Consider the following 18,378-nt stretch of genomic DNA (forward strand, 5'->3'; position numbering starts at 1 on the left):
ATGGATGTCCTAAAAGAGGCCTGGGAGGGAGAACAGCCCTGCAAACAAGTAGGAGTCATCTCCTATGTTCTCAAGATGAGGGACAAACTTGAGCAATTGGCTCAGCTGGCTCATGCCAATGTCGACCAAGCCCAGCTGAAGCAGAAGCGTGGGTATGACAGGGCCAGTAAACACCGCTCTTTCCAACCAGGGCAAAAGGTGCTCTTGTTGTTACCCACCTCAGACAGCAGTTTACTAGCCAAATGGCAGGGTCCTTATGAGATCACCCGCAAGATGGGACCGGTTACATATGAACTCAATTTGCCAGATCGACGGAGGAAACATCAGACATTTCATGTAAATCTCCTAAGGGCGTGGAGAGAGAGAAACCCAGTGTCTCACCAGCTGTGGGCCAGGGTCATTCCAGATGAGGAGGAGGTGGAGGAGCAATATTTCCCTGTGCCCCACCAACTTTCTTCCTTTCCAGACCTCAGTCATCTAAGTCACACAAAGCAGGAAGAACTGAAAGCTTGTATTCCAGATGAACTGTTCAGTGACAAGCCTGGCCGTACCAATCTACTCACTCATGATATACAGTTGCTTTCACCTGAACCGATCCGCCAGACCAGTTACAGAATAACAGCTAAACTGGTTCCCGCTCTCAAAAATGAGGTGGAGACAATGCTAGATATGGGCATCATAGAGCCGTGTTCAAGTCCATGGTGCAGCCCAGTAGTTCTAGTGCCCAAGAAGGATGGAGAGCTGAGGTTTTGTATCAATTTCATAAAAGTTAACAGTGTCTCTGCTTTTGACCCCTACCCGATGCGGCGGGTGGATGAACTGATCGAACGGCTGGGAAATGCCCATTATGTGACGACCCTTGACCTTTGCAAAGGTTATTGGCAGGTTCCCCTGTCAGAGAAAGCCAAAGACATCACTGCCTTCAGAGTGCCTTCTGGACTGTATAGATTCACTGTGATGCCCTTTGGGTTGCATGGTGCTGCCGCAACATTTCAGCGTCTCATGGACACAGTCTTGAGGGGGGCTGAAGACTATGCAGCAGCTTACATAGATGATGTGGTGGTCTACAGCTCAACCTGGGAAGAGCATCTGCGACATCTCACTGATGTCTTCGAGCGCATCTGGGAAGCTGGGTTGGTGGCAAATGCCAAAAAGTGTCAACTAGCCCGGTCAGAGGTCAAATACCTGGGTTACAAGCTGGGGCGAGGCCAGATTCGTCCTCAGGTGGACAAAGTGGAAGCTGTGAGGTCCTGCCCAACCCCAACTACCAAGAAACAGGTAAAATCGTTCTTGGGGCTCATAAGTTGGTATAGACGCTTCATTCAAAATTGCTCAGAAAGGGCGGAGCCTCTCAATTCCCTAACCCGAAAATCTTGCCCACAGAAAGTCATCTGGACACCGAGGTGTGAAGCAGCTTTCCAAGACCTCAAACTGTGTTTGTGCCAGGATCCAGTTCTTCAGAGCCCAGACTTCTCAAAACCTTTCACTGTACAGACCGATGCCTCTGAAATTGGTCTGGGGGCAGTGTTGTTGCAAGGTGAGGAGGGCAATAGGAGGCCAGTGCTGTACGTCAGTCGGAAACTCTTTCCAAGGGAGACTCGATATTCCACTATTGAAAAAGAGAGTCTGGCCATCAAATGGGCTGTAGATACACTCAGATACTATCTCCTTGGGCAAGAATTCCTCTTAGAAACTGATCATCGTGCCCTTCAGTGGATTCACAACATGAAAGACTCAAATGACAGAATTGCAAGGTGGTATCTGTCCTTGCAGCCCTACAGGTTCAAAGTGAAGTACCGCCCTGGAAAGGACAACGTAGTGGCTGACTTCCTGTCCAGGAAGGATAGATAATGGACAGATTTTGAGGGGTGGGGGTGTGTGACGATGTGACTCCTTATGGACATCGCACAGTGTTTCTTGTCTTTTCTTCCTCTTTATTAAATTCTAATTCATATTAAATTTGTATGGTTCTGTATATTCATAGTTGAAACTGTTCATATTGACCCTCAGTGTAAACAGTGCCCACACAAATGTACATTTCCTTTGTTATGTTATGTTTAGTTCAACTGGCAGACTTGACCACACCAAACATTTGCAGAGGCCTATGCTAGCTAGGCTAACACCAAATGTTTGTTGGTATTATTGTGTTCATCCCACCACCTATTGCACCACAGAGTTAACAACTTACAAGTTACAAACACAGACACATAGAATACTGGTCCATTAATGAATGTTTATTAGATACAGGTAAATGCATCACAAAACTCATTTACAGATCATACTTACCTTCTCTCAGACTTTCCTACAGACAAAAGAGTCTGTGTGGGTGTCGGCCATATTTATGGGAGACCAGGTAATTTGCTGCTACCATTGTGTGGAGGGGGGTTATGTTTTCAGAAGGGTTTCTAACGTTTGATATCATGGTTATTTAAGAATAATGATGTTCAGAACTACTTATATGGGATTGTATATTTTAGATGCACCTGTTCTAGTTTTGATGCATGTCTAAAGTTTACCTGTGCGGAGGTGAAACTTCATGTTGCCCTTGGCTGTAAAATGGTTTAGTCTGGGGAGTGGGGCCTGGGTTGAGGCCTGCATTTAAACAGTCTGTACTCAGACCTGATGGAGAGAGGTTGGGGGCACTATGCGGATGCTCTGTCCCAACTAAGGTTGGTTGCCATGAGCAAACCTAAAGTGGTTGATTGTTAGATCAAGCTTTCAAGTCCGTTAAGACATTTTTGTTTATTTTCTATTTAAAGTGTTCATGTTTCCTGTAAGATTTCAAAGCTGTTTTCACCATTTTGATGACTTCAAAATAAATTGGTGAAAGCTGAACCCTCTGGTTGTCCTCTGTTCCTGATGCCTTGCCCTCATCAAAGCTACCCCTTTACATAAGGTAAAAGTACATCAACCAAAACAAGAGCATTCATTTTGCAGAGTACCCTCGAGGAGGACTCTAAAAGACTCTAAGGGGACTAATTGGTCCAGTTTTAAAGTGTTTGTCAGGGGCGTAAGAGGAAAAGGCAGTCCTTCCTAAATTCAGTCCTCACACGTGGAACAAACAGTCTGATATGTGATTGAGAACGTGTTCGATAACAATTGTCGCTCAGACTGATGAGCGAGGACAGGTAGTCAGGAAGCTTCCCAATCAAGGCTTTATAAATAAATAAAAGACAATGTTGCTCCCTTCGAGCCGTCAGAGAGGGCCAGCCCACCTTTTCAAATAAAATACTACGATGCGTAATAAATAAAAAATGCAGGGCACTGTGATACAGGATGGTAGATGCTGCATGCATATAAACAATATCACCATAATCAAAAACAGACATAATTAGTGATTGTACAATGGACTTCCTGGTACAAAATGCAAAACAGGACTTGTTCCTGTATGAAAATAAAAATAAATCTCCTCAGTTTCTTGGTGAGGTGCTCTACATGGGTCTGGAAGGACAGTTTGGTATCCAGCCAGATGCCAAGGTATTTGTATGCATCAACAGTTTCAATCTGCACACCTTGAAGTGTGTGAATACAAATACTGTTGTCGACACCAGAAGACCATGTGAACAACATTGATTTGGTCTTGTCCAAATTTAATAGAAGTTTAAGATCAAGAAGAGATCGTTGAAAACACCAGCAATTAAAAGCAGTCTGCAGACTTGCAGCAGCCTGTGCCGGGGTGTGGCCGAAACTATATAGAATTGTATCGTCGGCATAATAATGGACATTACAATCTACAGAAGGAAGTAAAATTTTAAAGTTTATATATAAAGTAAACAATACTGGACCTGAAATTGAACCTTGTGGGGCCCCCTTTGTGGGACCCCAGCTTTCTTACCATCCGTAAGAAAGCTGGATTTATAGCCGTTAGCCATGACAGCTTGCTTCCCCCCGGACAGGTAGTTTGAGTGAGAGAATTTGAGCCGCAGCAGCATTAATTGCACACTTTTTATAAGGTCCTAGGTCTAATAACTGTTTGTTTGTTTGTTTGTTTGTTTGTTTGTTTGTTTGTTTTGGAGTGTATGTGACGAGTTGATCTTGGTCCGCGTCTCAAGCGGGTTGGGTTGGGTCGGATTAGATGTTTTAGGACCGTTGAGAAAGGAAGACAGCACTCCAAGTTGAATACTTTTATTGCCAGAGAGGTCTTTAGGCTATGATCTTTGATGCGCTGAGATCTCCAAATTGGCATGGATAGATGACAGCATGCAGCCGCAACTGGACTGGATCTCTGTGGATCGTAGCTTGGAAGGGAAGAATGTGATTGGTTTACTGCAGATCACCAATGGCCACAGTTGTGAATAATTATACGCTTAAAAAGACGTGGTTAAATGGTTAGTGCTGCGCAATCTGGCTTTATCATCAAGGAAAAATTAGGGAATGCGCGTGACCATGCCCACTAATAGCGCCGTGCAACTTTAAGACCAGGGGGAGAATAGAGCCCCATGTGTTTTGCACCGAACAATATACCCCTAATTTCCAACCCTGATACACAGACACGCAGAAACAAAACTTAAACTTTATTTTATAGATAGTAGTTATTGCTAAATTTTGTAAACTAGGCATCTCGCACGCTATGTGTGCTCAATTCCTCCCTGCAGCTCACCGTGCAGCTTGCCGAGCTGGCCCTGCAGCTCGCATACGCAGCTCAGCCGCTGCGCGGCCTCGCCCGCCCTGCAGCTCGACTACTGTGCAGGCTCACTTGCCCCCTAATTAGGTAATTAGGTCAATTAACTAATAAAAAAATCCAGCTCCATCAGGTGCTCTTTACACGTCCTGAAAGTTTCTGCCCGATTGCACGTAAAACGGCATAGCTGTGGCCGGGCAAAATTCTTGAAACAGACATTGCCCACATTGCCAAATGTAAATATAGACAGATTTTTTAAATGTCCCTTGGCCTGTTTGTTTTAACTTGTGCATACTTTTTTTTCTGTGTGTGAGTGCTTTCAGAGCATTTTACTCTTTAATTTTACAGACATAGTCATCCTGTTTATGGTTTGCACTTTTGCTCCATCAGAAATAAAAATATGTTTTACCTTGGAAGATGTTTGCCTGTTGAATTCACAGCATCTAGATTAAGTCACAGAGACTTTCTGCCTTCAGCTGTAGACAGAGACAGACAGAGAAGACGCTGCTTATTCTCCTTTGTGAATTCTTGGTGTCTGTAAACATTTGATATGTACGACGGAGTATTAGGGCCATGAAAAAATAATGATGAAAAAATTAGTTTCCATTTCGAGAAAGAAGTCGCAAATGTGAAAAAAAGTCTAAATTTTGTAAAATTTTTAAATTTCAGTACCTAAATGGTACTGAAAAATGGTACTGAAACCGGTCACAATAGTGATCGTAAAAAACTTTCACTTCCAGCAAATATTGAAAGAATAAAGGGTCTTAAAGCAGCTACGAGCAACTTTTTCGATTGTTATTAAACAGTATAATTACAATATTGATGCATCACATCTTACCTATAATAGTAGCTGAGACCAAAGCCGTGTGTATCTGAGATTGCTCCCTTAGGTGATTATTAAGTCTATGTCTGTCTAAACTCGCGTCAACAGGGGGCTCTCTAGAGAGACCGGACCGGGTAACCCGGAAGTGAAACGCGGAAGTGAAACCCGGAAGTGAAACGCAGCTGCCTGCCTATGCCGTTCGCGCTGCCTAGCAACACTAGCATAAACATTGTGAACGCCACGCATACTCTCGGGAACATCTCTCGTTATTATTCTAACAGGTTTTTTGGAAGTTATTTTGTGGTTATGGCCGAAGTGGCTGCTGCAAACCGTTTCATTTCACTTCCTGATCTGCCCTGGCAACAGACAGACTAACACTGGCCAATTCACTCGGGGTTCAAGCGAGACTACTCTGCGTTGGTCTCGTCGACTATTAGAGGTAAGATGTGATGCATTGATATTAAATGTATACTGTTTAATAACAATCGAAAAAGTTGCTCGTAGCTGCTTTAATGAAATATGTGCAGTGTCACATGTACGGCAACCAATTTAGGGCATCCTCGTCCGTCAGAGTATAGGCTATCGTTCCTCAGTCTAAGCGTTGTCAGTTGTCATGTCTCCTATAGTAAACCGTCGAGTGTGCTCTGAAACACCTTCAGTCCTCACACGCATATATATATATATATATATATATATATATATATATATATATATATATATATATATATATATATATATATATATATATATATATATTTAGTAAGTAAAATTTGTTTTGTTGTACAGCCAAATGTATTGTAGGGGGGGAAATTGGAAATGTGTTCATTATTTGTTTTTTTAATGTACTTATTTATCGACATAATATTTTTTAGCTCAAACCCTTATTTGGAAGTTACCTTACTCTGGCTTTGCATTGTCTGCTAAATAATAAGGGGTGATGCCAAGCAAAAAGACAGTAACATAAATTTGATTCTTCACTTGGTTGCTTATCACTATATAAAACCAGTATGAGTGTATATGATAATAATGTTTACATGCAGTCTAATGTTCATGGCACAATTAGGCTTACTATAATATACATATAAATATAATATAACTATTATCAGGTCGCTACACATCCTTCAAGCCTAGTTTGGTGGGACCCTTGTTGGCCCATTGTGTGTCTGTGTGTTGGTGCCTCGGGGTTAATGTCATATGAGCTGGCGCCTTGGGGGTTAATGTCGTATGAGCTGGCGCCTTGGGGGTTAATGTCGTATGAGCTGGCACATCTGGGGTTAATTTCATATGAGCGGTGCCTCGGGGGTTAATGTGGTATGAGCTGGCGCCTCGGGGGTTAATGTTGTACGAGCTGGCACCTCGGGGGTTACATTTGTATGATCTGGTGCCTCGGAGGTAAATGTGGTATGAGCTGGCGCCTTAAGGGGTTTATGACGTATGAACTGGTGGCTCTGCCGTTAATGTCGTATCAGCTGGTTCCTCAGGGGTTAATGTCGTATGAGCTGGTGCCTCGGCGGTTAATGTCGTATCAGCTGGTTCCTCAGGGGTTAATGTCGTATGAGCTGGTGCCTCAGGGATTAATGTCGTATGAGCTGGTGCCTCAGGGTTTAATGTCGTATGAGCTGGTGCCTCGGGGGTCAATGTCGTATGAGCTGGTGCCTCAGGGGTTAATGTCGTATGAGCTGGTGCTTCAGGGGTTAATGTCGTATGAGCTGGTGCCTCAGGGGTTAATGTCGTATGAGCTGGTGCCTCGGGGGTTAATGTCGTATGAGCTGGTGCCTCAGGGGTTAATGTCGTATGAGCTGGTGCCTCGGGGGTTAATGTATGAGCAGGTGCCTCGGGGGGTTAATGTGGTATGAGCTGGTGCCTCAGGGGTTAATGTGGAATGAGCTGGTGCCTCGGCGGTTAATGTCATATGAGCTGGTGCCTCGGCGGTTAATGTCGTATCAGCTGGCACCTCGGGGGTTAATGTCATATGAAACGCGTGGCTGGCGTTTCACCTAGTCTGGAGCCTGGGTTACACGCTTCTGACTCCCGAGCGCCCGGCCAGACTCCAGTATAGCAGGGAGCTACTTTTACAGTGGAACACATATGATCCTCCGGCTGACCTTTCACTTCCCAGCTTCGATGCGCTCCGGTCTACAGGCTCTCCGGACCTCCCCGGGGACGTGATCGTAGGTCCAGGATTAGGAAGCGGGGGAGAAGTGGCGGCGCTCGTTTGAAGCTGAAAAACCAGCCGCTCTCCCGTATTCCGCTGCCTTCAATCATCTTATCGAACGCTCAATCCCTGCGTAACAAAACTGATGAACTTCAGGCACAGGTCCGACATAATCATGACTTTCGTGATGCCTGTATTTTAGCCTTCACCGAGACTTGGTTGTCTGATAGGGACTCGGACACGGACCTTGAGACTGAAGGCTTCGGGTCTCCTTTCCGGCTGGATAGAGATCCTGTGGCAACAGGCAAGTCCTCTGGAGGCAGGGTATGTTTATATATTAATAAGCGATGGTGCAAATCTGTCATTGTCCGGGAGAAAATCTGTACTGCCGATGTAGAGCTGCTCTCTGTGTCACTCCGTCCACCTTATCTGCCTCGTGAGTTTCCCCAGCTGTTTGTGACAATTGTTTATATTCATCCGAAGGCGAATTAGAGCAAAGCCTGTGAAACTATCTATCAAGTTGTACAAAGACTCCAATCCATTTCTCCTGATGCTCCCAATATCATTCTAGGGGACATGAATCACTGCACTCTGAAGAAAACACTCAGAGACTTTCATCAATATGTCACTTGCCCAACAAGACTCAATAAAACACTGGACTTATGTTATGGCTCCATCAAAGGTGCATACAAATCCATCCCCCTCCCTCCTTTAGGTCTGTCCGATCACAACTGCATCCATCTAATTCCTGTCTATCGTACAGCATTAAAACGTGGTAAGGTGCAGACTATCACTGTTAACTCATTGAGTGCCAGCCACTTTTGGAGAACGGACGCTCCCAGTGCCAGAGTTTCAGAGCGTTTTCAGTGATTTCTCGAGGCCCACAGAATATTGTGTGATATTACTCTGTAAACACTGAACACACACAAAGAACGATGAGACTCTATTCTATCATCTGCAAAAAAAAGTTTATTGATCCCATTTTCCGTTCTTTAGTTATGAGCCGGAGAAGATAGCTTGATTCATCGAAAAACAGTATTTTTTTCCTAGAAGCTGAGATAATTGGCCTTTTGTGAAATTAAACATTTCAAGCACATCACTGACTCTGAAGCTAATCTTTTCTAATGTAGTCACACCTCAAAAATAATTTCCTTCAATAAAACAGTTTAGGCCAGGGAATTTTGTTTGGCAGAATAATAGTTTTAGCTGCAACCATATATATATGGTTATTTTAGCTGGCCCCTGCGTGCGTTGCTGGTTGCAGCTTCTTGCTGCTGGTGGGCATCGGATATTCTGGCTTGCGTTTGCCAACCCTGTCCTGCTGCCTGGGTCTGTCTGGGTGTTGTGTGGCTGTGTGCTGCTCTCCCCCCCCCCCCCCCCCCCCCGCCCCGCCTCGCCTCGCCTCGCCTCAACTGCACACTCCTCCCTGTATGGGAGGTGGCTCTCTGCTGAGTTTGCTCTGACTGCACTGTGAAGGGTGCGCGGCGACATCCAGCTTTTTCCGCGTGTGTTTGTCACCGGCTACTACTGTATGCTTCCAGTTGAGAATAATAACGATGATCATGCGAATGGGCTGTCGCAGCAGTGGAGGACCTCAATTGTGGGAGCAGATTGGCTGCTGCCTGTTGCAGGCACATCTAACGTTAAAACGCTTCATGCATATCGATGCATACGGATGCGATGCGATTTCAGTTTCCTCAATGACTTATTCTCTGTTTTTCTCTGCCTTTCTGTTAACCTGGAGAGCACTGTCGCCACCTAAGGGTTCTGTAAAATAGGTTATAGACCTCCAATAGCTATAATATTTGTACAGGAGAGGCAGAAGGCTTTGATCGACGCCCCACCGTCAAAAAACGCAATTGACGAACATGTCCGTCCTTGGCACTCTACGTTAGTATTTGAAATGACGAACATGTCCGTCCATGGCATTCAATGAGTTAAAGACTGGAATGATGATGCCTGTTTAACTCTACAAGGTTGCCTTGACTCCACTGACTGGGAGATGTTTCAAGAATCCTCTGTAGACATTGATGAACTGACTGATGTTGTTAGTAGCTGGTCCCATTATTGTGAAAGCATTGTGATTCCAGATAAAAAGATTAAGATCTTTCCTAATAGTAAGCCCTGGGTGTCTAAGGCCCTTAAAATGCTCCTTAGCCGTAAGAGAAAGGCCTTCAGAGAAGGAAAACTGTCTGAGATGCGCAGCCTGCAGAAGGAGATTAGACAGGAGATATGGAAAAGTAAAAGGAAATACAAGGAGAAAATAGAGTCTCAACTCCGTACAAATAATCTAGGTTCCGCCTGGGACAGTATGAAATGTATTACTGGGCTCAAGGTAGGTAGTAAGAAGAATATCCAGTTAAATGGTTTTCAGTCTGATGCTGATATGGCTCAGAGTTTTAATGACTTCTATGGTCGATTTGAGACTCGCGATTTTAGTGAGAAACACTCTGTGATGAGAGACAGTCTCCTTCTGGCCCCCCCTTTGAACCCCTTCTTCGACGAGCAAAAGGTAATAAGATGTCTCAAAGGGTGCAAACCTAAAAAAAGCCCTGGCCCAGACAACTTAAGCGGGCGTATTTTAAAGGTATGTGCTGAGCAATTAGGTCCCATTTTCAGCCATATTTTTAATCTGTCACTCCGCCAGCAGAGGGTGCCGTCCCTTTGGAAAAAATCAATTCTAGTTCCTGTTGCCAAGTGCACCAACCCAAAATCACTTAATGACTTCCGGCCAGTGGCCCTAACCTCCCTGGTCATGAAACAGTTTGAGAGGCTAGTGAAGGATGAGCTACTAACAAAAACTGACTCTTTGCTCGATCCACTTCAGTTTGCCTATCGTGCTAATAGAGGCGTGCAGGATGCTACAGCCACCTTACTGAACCTCATATTCAAGCATCTAGAGGGCAGTAAGAATCACGTTAGACTGCTCTTTGCTGATTTCTCATCAGCATTTAACACCATCCAGCCGCACATTCTGGTCGAGAAATTAACCAGCTTTTTCGGTCTGGATAAGTGCCTCGTTGGTTGGATTCTAGACTTTCTAACGAATAGATCTCAGCAGGTGAGGGTCAATGGGATACTGTCCAGTATCTTATTGTCCTCTACCGGCTCGCCCCAAGGCTGTGTTTTATCTGCTTTCTTATATATTCTATACACCAACGACTGTCGCAGCCGTTTCGCCAACAGATTCATCGTCAAGTACGCTGACGATTCTGTCATCGTCAGTCTGCTTGACGATGATGATGTAGGACACGGCCAAGACATTGACGACTTCGTTTCTTGGTGCGAAAACGCTTCCTTGGAACTCAACGTTTCCAAAACGAAAGAGGTTTGTATTGATTTTCGACGTCCCCCCCCTGTTCCCCAGAGCAGTTTTGTCAACGGTCAGCCTGTCGATATAGTGACAGACTACAAATATCTGGGTACGGTAATTGACAGCAAGCTGAAGTTTGATCTGAATACCGACATGCTGTGTAAGAAAGGTCAGCAGCGCCTTTACTGCCTTAGGAAGCTGGCCAAATTTCAGGTTGATAAAACTCTGATGAAAATGTTCTATAGTGCTTTTGTGGAGTCTGTCATATAATTTTCCATAATCTGCTGGTATGGTAATCTTTGTACTAAAGACAAGAACTCCCTGGGGAGAATAGTGAAGGTGGCTTCAAAAATAGCCGGAACCCAGTTCAGAAGCCTGGACCAGATCTGTAATAAACAGGTGCTGAAAAAAGCTGAGTCCATCCGATCAGATGATGCCCACCCTCTGAGGTTCGAATATGAGCTGCTTCCTTCCGGGCTCCGCCTTCGTGCCCCCATAGTTAAAAAGAACAGGTACAGAAATTCCTTTGTGCCTGTCTCTATCAGAGCGTTGAACGCTGCTGGGGTACAAATGTAATGTCTCCCCATCTGCCGTTGCTGCTATTTTGTTATTTTGTTATTTATTTATTTTATCCTTTTATTCTTTTATTCTTTTATCTTATTTATTCTTAGGGGTACAGTACAGTATATCTGTATTATATACTTTGTCTGCCCTTTGGTCTGGACTGAGGTTTTTTCTCTTGTGCTTTAATACAATGATACATTGTAGCTCTTTCTTGTGATATAAATGTGCTGCTGTGAGCAAACTGCACTTTGCTACTATGCACTTTATATCTCTACTGTGCACTTTAGATTGTTGCTACTGTTGTCATTTGCACTTTAACTATTGTGTTGCACTTTAAACTGCTGCTCTAGACTGTTTTTACAATGTTTTTTTTGTCTTATTTGTTTTTATGTATGTACTTCGTACTACGCTTTCTGCAATCCAATTTGCCCTTTTGGGACACTTAATAAATCTTGAATCTTGAAATCTTGAATCTTGAATGAGCTGGCACCTCGGTGGTTAATGTCGTATCAGCTGGCACCTCGGGGGTTAATGTCATATGAGCTGGCACCTCCGTGGTTAATGTCGTATGAGCTGGTGCCTCAGGGGTTAATGTCATATGAGCTGGCACCTCGGTGGTTAATGTCGTATGAGCTGGTGCCTCAGGGGTTAATGTCATATGAGCTGGTGCCTCGGGGGTTAATGTGGTATGAGCTGGTGCCTCAGGGGTTAATGTGGGTGGGGTGGGTGTCTGTGATGGGTGGGGGTGGCATGGTATCGGTCTGATGTCATAATCGTGATATTAGGCCTGCCCAGTACTGTAACTCATACCTCAACTCAACCTGTGCATTCTGGTGAGTTACCCCCTTTTTGCGTTGCAGGGCAGAGCATTCAGAGTGCAGTCAAACCAAACCAAACAACCGTAACTGATGTTACCTCAGTCTCACTTGGCTTTTCTATGGCTTTTGGAAGTTACTGTAAATATGACTCCATATTTTCTCCAAAAAACAACAAAATTGACTCAAGGTATTTTTCGACATGATAGAGCAAATCTTTAATGTTCCAAAAATGACAAAAACTCATTTTTGACAAAAATTGAGTTACCCCCTTTTGGCTTTGCAGGGCAGTTTATCAACCTTGCAATAGAGAACCATTGTTTATTCTCTAGATCAGTGTTTTCCAAACTATGGGTCGGGACCCACTTTGGGTCGCGGACACGTGGGGGGTGGGTCGCCAACTGGTCGTCATGGCAACTCATTACCGTAGCTTATTTTTGTGTGAGTTTGGGTCCCAGGGAGACAAAATGTTTCTTTTGGGTCCCAAGTTGAAAAAGTTTGGGAAACCCTGCTCTAGATTAGTGGTTACCAACAAATAGGCAGGCAAAAAAAATACCAGTTCAATTGGTTAATATAGCCTAAAACAAACTAAAACTCTCACTGACACAATATTCAAAATCAGAATGCCAAAATATTTTCAGACAATAAAACCATAATAAATAAAACAGTGATAGAAACAATACAAATAAATTAGCTCCCCCCTACGCCCCCCCTCCCATTTTTTTAAACTTCAGCACAGGATAAACTCAACTCAAGTTAGGTTAGGGATTAACTCTAACCCTCAACTTAATCATCCTAACCCTAACCCTGAACTTAATCATCCTAACCCCAACCCTTAACTTAATCATCCTAACCCTAACCTAACATTAACTCAACAACTAAGGGGGTTGTTGTGACAGTGAGGGAAGGCCGATTGTTTGAATTGTTTATGCCACACCTCTTTGGAATATGATGTAACCTTCATTCCACCTCAGAAGGTTAGGTAACATCTTGACTATTACAGAAATGTATCATGTGTTTGGCTTTTTTTAAATCCATGACAAGAAAGCTTCCACAAAGAGAAAAGTCAAAAAGTGTCCCATAATACCTTAGGTCACCCCTATATTTGATCTCTCCTCTGAAAATCAGTCTGTCTTACAGATTATCATGTTAGACCATCACTAATAGATTCATCATGACCTTATTTGGCTCAGTTGCACAGTCTGCGAAAATGGCCACTTCTTAGTTTTAGCATTTAGTTCCTCTTTTTCAATGCCAGCACTTTCTGCTTGTGTCAGCGAAAAGGCTGTTTTGCTTAACTTCCTCTTTTAACTTGCCGATCTAACACAACAAGCTAGATAGATAGATAGATAGATAGATAGATAGATAGATAGATAGATAGATAGATAGATAGATAGATAGATAGAGTACTTTATTCATCCCCGTAGGGAAATTCTGGCAGCAGCAGTAGCATCAATGACAGCAACAACTAATTAAACAATAAAAAGTTACACAAATTCCCGTAGGTAAGGTGCAGAGCAAAAACAGCAGTATCAACATATTGCTAGAAAGAAGCAAGAAACAATACAATACGTAAATATGCAAACTACAATATATACAACTTTACTTCCACCGCCGTTACATATTTTGTTTCCCGGAAACTGTAAGTATATTAAATAATACTATTATTTCTATGACTAAAGCTGTACACTGTTTGATTATTTATATTATGCCGTACCCTGTATGGCGTATTATATTACATGGTATATAGCTATGACTATGCATTGTGAGTGTGCAAAGTGCAGATGAGGTCCCTCCATAGACAGATGTTGATAGTTTTCCCCGAGTTCGGTTACATAGCTAGGTAGGCTAGCTAGGTAGCAATGTCAAGCTAATGTGACTGTAAAGGGCTGTATTTGTTATATGAACAAAAAAAGCAGAACAAGTCGCAGGACCCCTCAGCTATTGTTGTAGCCTGAGCTAAATCCGTACCTACACCCGCTCCACAGGCTCCCAAAATCGTGACTGACAGACAGACACCGCCCACCCACCTATCGTGCAAACTGTGTGCCATCGGCCAATACTACATCAGAGTTGCTTGAGGTACACTGATGACATCACAACTGCCCTGAGTGACATCACATTTGAGCAATCAGTTGCTCGAGTGACATCACTGATGACTTCACTGATGACATCACAAATGCTCAAGTGACATCACTGATGACATCACAATCGTGACCCACACTGCTGCCACACTGCCGCTACATACACCGCCACCCACTTAATTAAATATTAGTTGTGTGTCTCTAATATGATACACTGGTTTGAACATGCAGTAAACCGTTTCATTTGCAATATCTAATCATCAATTTATATTAGTAATTTATCTCTGGGGAAATTTCCACCAATTGAGGCTTCATTACTAGTTTAGACGAAGAAGTGATGTGAAGTCTGACTCAAGAGCCACCCTACTCTGCCTCTGATTTGTGGTTGACTCTGAGGATAAGCCAATCAGAGGCAGAGTAGAATTGACATGTCACATTGCCTTTGTTTTTCCACAGTTTTAACCTGTCTCAATGTTAAAAATGTGTCAATTTGATAATAAAATGACATAAAAAAGTATTTTATGAATTTAATATACACAAAATACAAGGTCTGAAAGTATTTTGATACAAATTACATCTTATTTTTCTGGGTCCAGCCAAATACAAATGACAAAATACACAAATGTATTTGAAATACATACCGTATTTTAAATATATGTATTTAAAAATACTGCCCATCTCTGCCGTCAGGTCACCCGTACAGGTGCTCTTTACACCTTCTGAAAGTTTCAGCCTGATCGCATGTAAAATGACATAGCCGTAGCCAGGGGCGGTTCTAGGCCTTTTTTGGGTGGGCTTTAGCCCACCCAAAAATAGTCTCAGCCCACCCAAAAAAAATAAAAAATAAAAAAAATTGTAATGCCACCGTTGTAGTGCTGTTGTTCAAAATTAAAGTACATTTTCTCAGATTTATTGGTGTCTTTCTAGTCACACAATTTAATAGTCAGTGTTGCCCATACACTGATCTATTTGTGGTGGTACACCCTACATAGATTTTGACCCCCACAAATACTGCCACATATTAATTTCAACTAGTTGACTGCAAACTCCTGCTTTAGTGCTTACAGTATATTATTATCTTGTTGGAATATTATTCCAGCCAATAAGTTAGGAAGTTCCCTTTTGATTTAATTTTACTTTTGTTTTGCCTACAAAGCAAAATGTTACTTTACTTGAAACTCCCCTGAAGTGATTTTGGTATTATTTATGCAAGCATAATTTTACCATATAGTAACCTGTATGCAGAATATATATAGTATATATAGGGAAACAATTATTTTTTCATCGCTGTAAAACCACAGAACGGTAAAGAAGATATTGATGTGTGTAGTTCTTCATAGATCTAGTCTCTTCATTTTGATCTCAAAGTGCGCCAGTTTGATCCATTTTTACTTGAAACTGTACAACATTTTCTTCCGGGGGGGCATGCCCCCGGACCCCCCTAGTGGTCCATGACCTTTGGGTGGGCTCAGCCCACCCAAAGCTCTGATGCTAAAACCGCCCCTGGCCGTGGCCAGACAAAATTCTGTTCACTCACTCACAGACGGACACTTCTTATTTTGAAGAGTAGACATATGAAAGGGTCTTGAGTCAAATTTTATGCGGTGTGTTAATTTGCTGATAACCAGGGGAACCTTAAACTGACACATTTTTAAATGAATTTGGCATCATCACTTTTCCCTCCATGCAATCAATGCAATGACAGTGGAAGTAGATGTGCTTTATGGCCGCAAAGAGAACAAGTGTTGGATATTATGCCACTATGGACACCATCTGCAAATAGCAGGTTCATGATTTGAAAGACTTTAGCAGTTTGTCTTGCAAAAGTCGACATTACAGTCATAACATACAACATGATCGTATTCATCTAACAATATTGTTTTCCTTTATTTAAGCAGGAATAATTTTTCAAGAGAGACCTAACAGTACAAATAAAGACTGAAGTTTGTTCACATGTTGCCAGACAACATCAGTAAACAAAGACAAATGTAGTCAGCATTACCTTGGAAGATGTTCTGGTGAATTCACAGCATCAAGTCACAGAGACTTCCTTTCTTCATCTGTAGAGAAAGAGAGAGAGAGATAGACACTGCTTACTCTCCTTTGTCAGTCCTGGGTATCTGTGTTCATTTGATGTGAGGGTTCGACCTCATAACTTCAGGGTAAACAAGTTTTGTCTAGTCTGACACAAAAACGGTCTATCCTGAGGCCAGAAACCAAGGCAGAGACACCACAGATCAGTTCTATTGTGTCTCCTCTAGATGGAGACATTAACCACATCATCTACAGTCAACTAAACAGCAGACAGGCACAGAGATGTGTAATGCATGGAGGAGTAATTTATATTGATTTACAATTCAATAACAGAGTGCGATCTGTCTGACAGCTGAACAGCTGCAATATCAAAACTCTTACTGAGCTGGATCTGAAATCTGTCTGACGTCACAAACAGCTGAATATCAAAACTCTTACAACATCACAACCAGCTGAATATCAAAACTCTTACTGAGTTGGATCTAAAATCTGTCTGATGTCAGAAACAGCTGAATATCAAAACTTTCTGAGATGGTGGTAAAATCTTTCTGATGTCACAAACAGCTGAATATCAAAACTCTTATGATGTCACAAACAGCTGAATATCAACATTCTTAGTGAGGTGGATCTAAAATCTGTCAGCTGAATATCGAAACTCTTACTGAGGTGGATCTAAAATCTGACTGATGTCACAGACAGCTGCAATAACAAAACTCTTACTGAGGTGGATCATGTGACAGGAAGTTCACTCCATCTTATTACAGCAAGAGATTTTACTGTCTTGTGATTACATTATTTTACTTTGTACTTTATTTTGTCATTTGTTGTATTTTAATGTATTGGCTCATCATGTTGTTGGTTGTAACTTGCTTCCTCAGGGTTTAGGCCTAGTTGAGAACAGGAAATGAAACCTGCCTAAATAAGTGAATAATACATTAAATAGCTTATTTATACATTATATTACATACAAATTTAATAATATGGTTGTATTCCATTCTCTAACAATGGTATAATACAATAATAAAGAATAAAGCATAATTTAACTTGTGTAATAAACCTTACCTATTAATGTCGTCAATCGTGAGAAGCATCTCATAACAGGCCGTGGCCGTGCTCGTGCATGAGGGGAACCAAAGTTTTTTCCCCTCAAACCTGTAGGTAGAAAGCAACACGACTGATTATTATGAACCATTTCTTCATTATTTTAACATGAACACACTAAAACACAAACATGTTGTAAAAGAGCGTTGAGTTGTTTTCAATCTAAACTTCAGACAAACCTTTAACAGCCGTGAGTTCCTCTTTTTAGTCGAAATAAGATAATGGTAGCTGGTAACACAGTCACATCAAATAGTCAGTAGAGTAAAATAGACTGTAAACTGTTCTATAACTATAGCTATCTATGTGTCTATCTATCTATCTATCTATCTATCTATCTATCTATCTATCTATCTATCTATATCTATATCTATATCAATATCTTTAGGTCGAGAAAATAATCTGCGCCACGACTAACCAGGAAACAAGGAAATGAACCCAGAGGGCGGAGAGAGAGAGAGAAGAGAGAGAGAGAGAGAGAGAGAGAGAGAGAGAGAGAGAGAGAGAGAGAGAGAGAGAGAGAGAGAGAGAGAGACGGGGGGCAGGTTTGAATCAGGAAACATCTGTCCGCACTTTTTTTAGAACTGTATTGCAGCAAGTAGCCCTAACTCTACTTGACAAGAGCACGGTGAAGAAAACATCAGGCAGAGCAGCAATCTAAAGTTGTATCTGTCTTTTTGCATCAGTGACATTGTTTGGCCAGAGACGCTCATGCTTCCTCCCCCCCCCCCCCCTCCCTTCATGGGTTTACAATGTGATCTCAAAGTAAGCAGCTCTGGTGCATCTGACTCTCACCACCTCAACACTTGATGGCGCTGTGCAGTCGGCAGACCAGCAAAGTGAGACATTTTTTTCTTTTTCTTTTCACCAA

At 42.5% G+C, this 18,378-nt stretch overlaps 1 protein-coding gene across 1 annotated transcript in view; it reads right to left on the bottom strand.

Annotated features, from left to right (window-relative positions):
- LOC310779430 (NLR family CARD domain-containing protein 3-like) overlaps positions 1–16,426 on the bottom strand; it is a 65,818-nt gene extending 49,392 nt beyond the window's left edge. The window contains exon 1 of the mRNA XM_083639963.1: positions 16,378–16,426. The gene's annotated coding sequence lies outside the window, so the exon portion shown is untranslated. The remainder of the gene's footprint in view (positions 1–16,377) is intronic.
- Positions 16,427–18,378: the final 1,952 nt, after the last annotated feature.

Source organism: Poromitra crassiceps (assembly GCF_964638095.1).
Source record: "Poromitra crassiceps genome assembly, chromosome: 7".
Taxonomy (NCBI): domain Eukaryota; kingdom Metazoa; phylum Chordata; class Actinopteri; order Beryciformes; family Melamphaidae; genus Poromitra; species Poromitra crassiceps.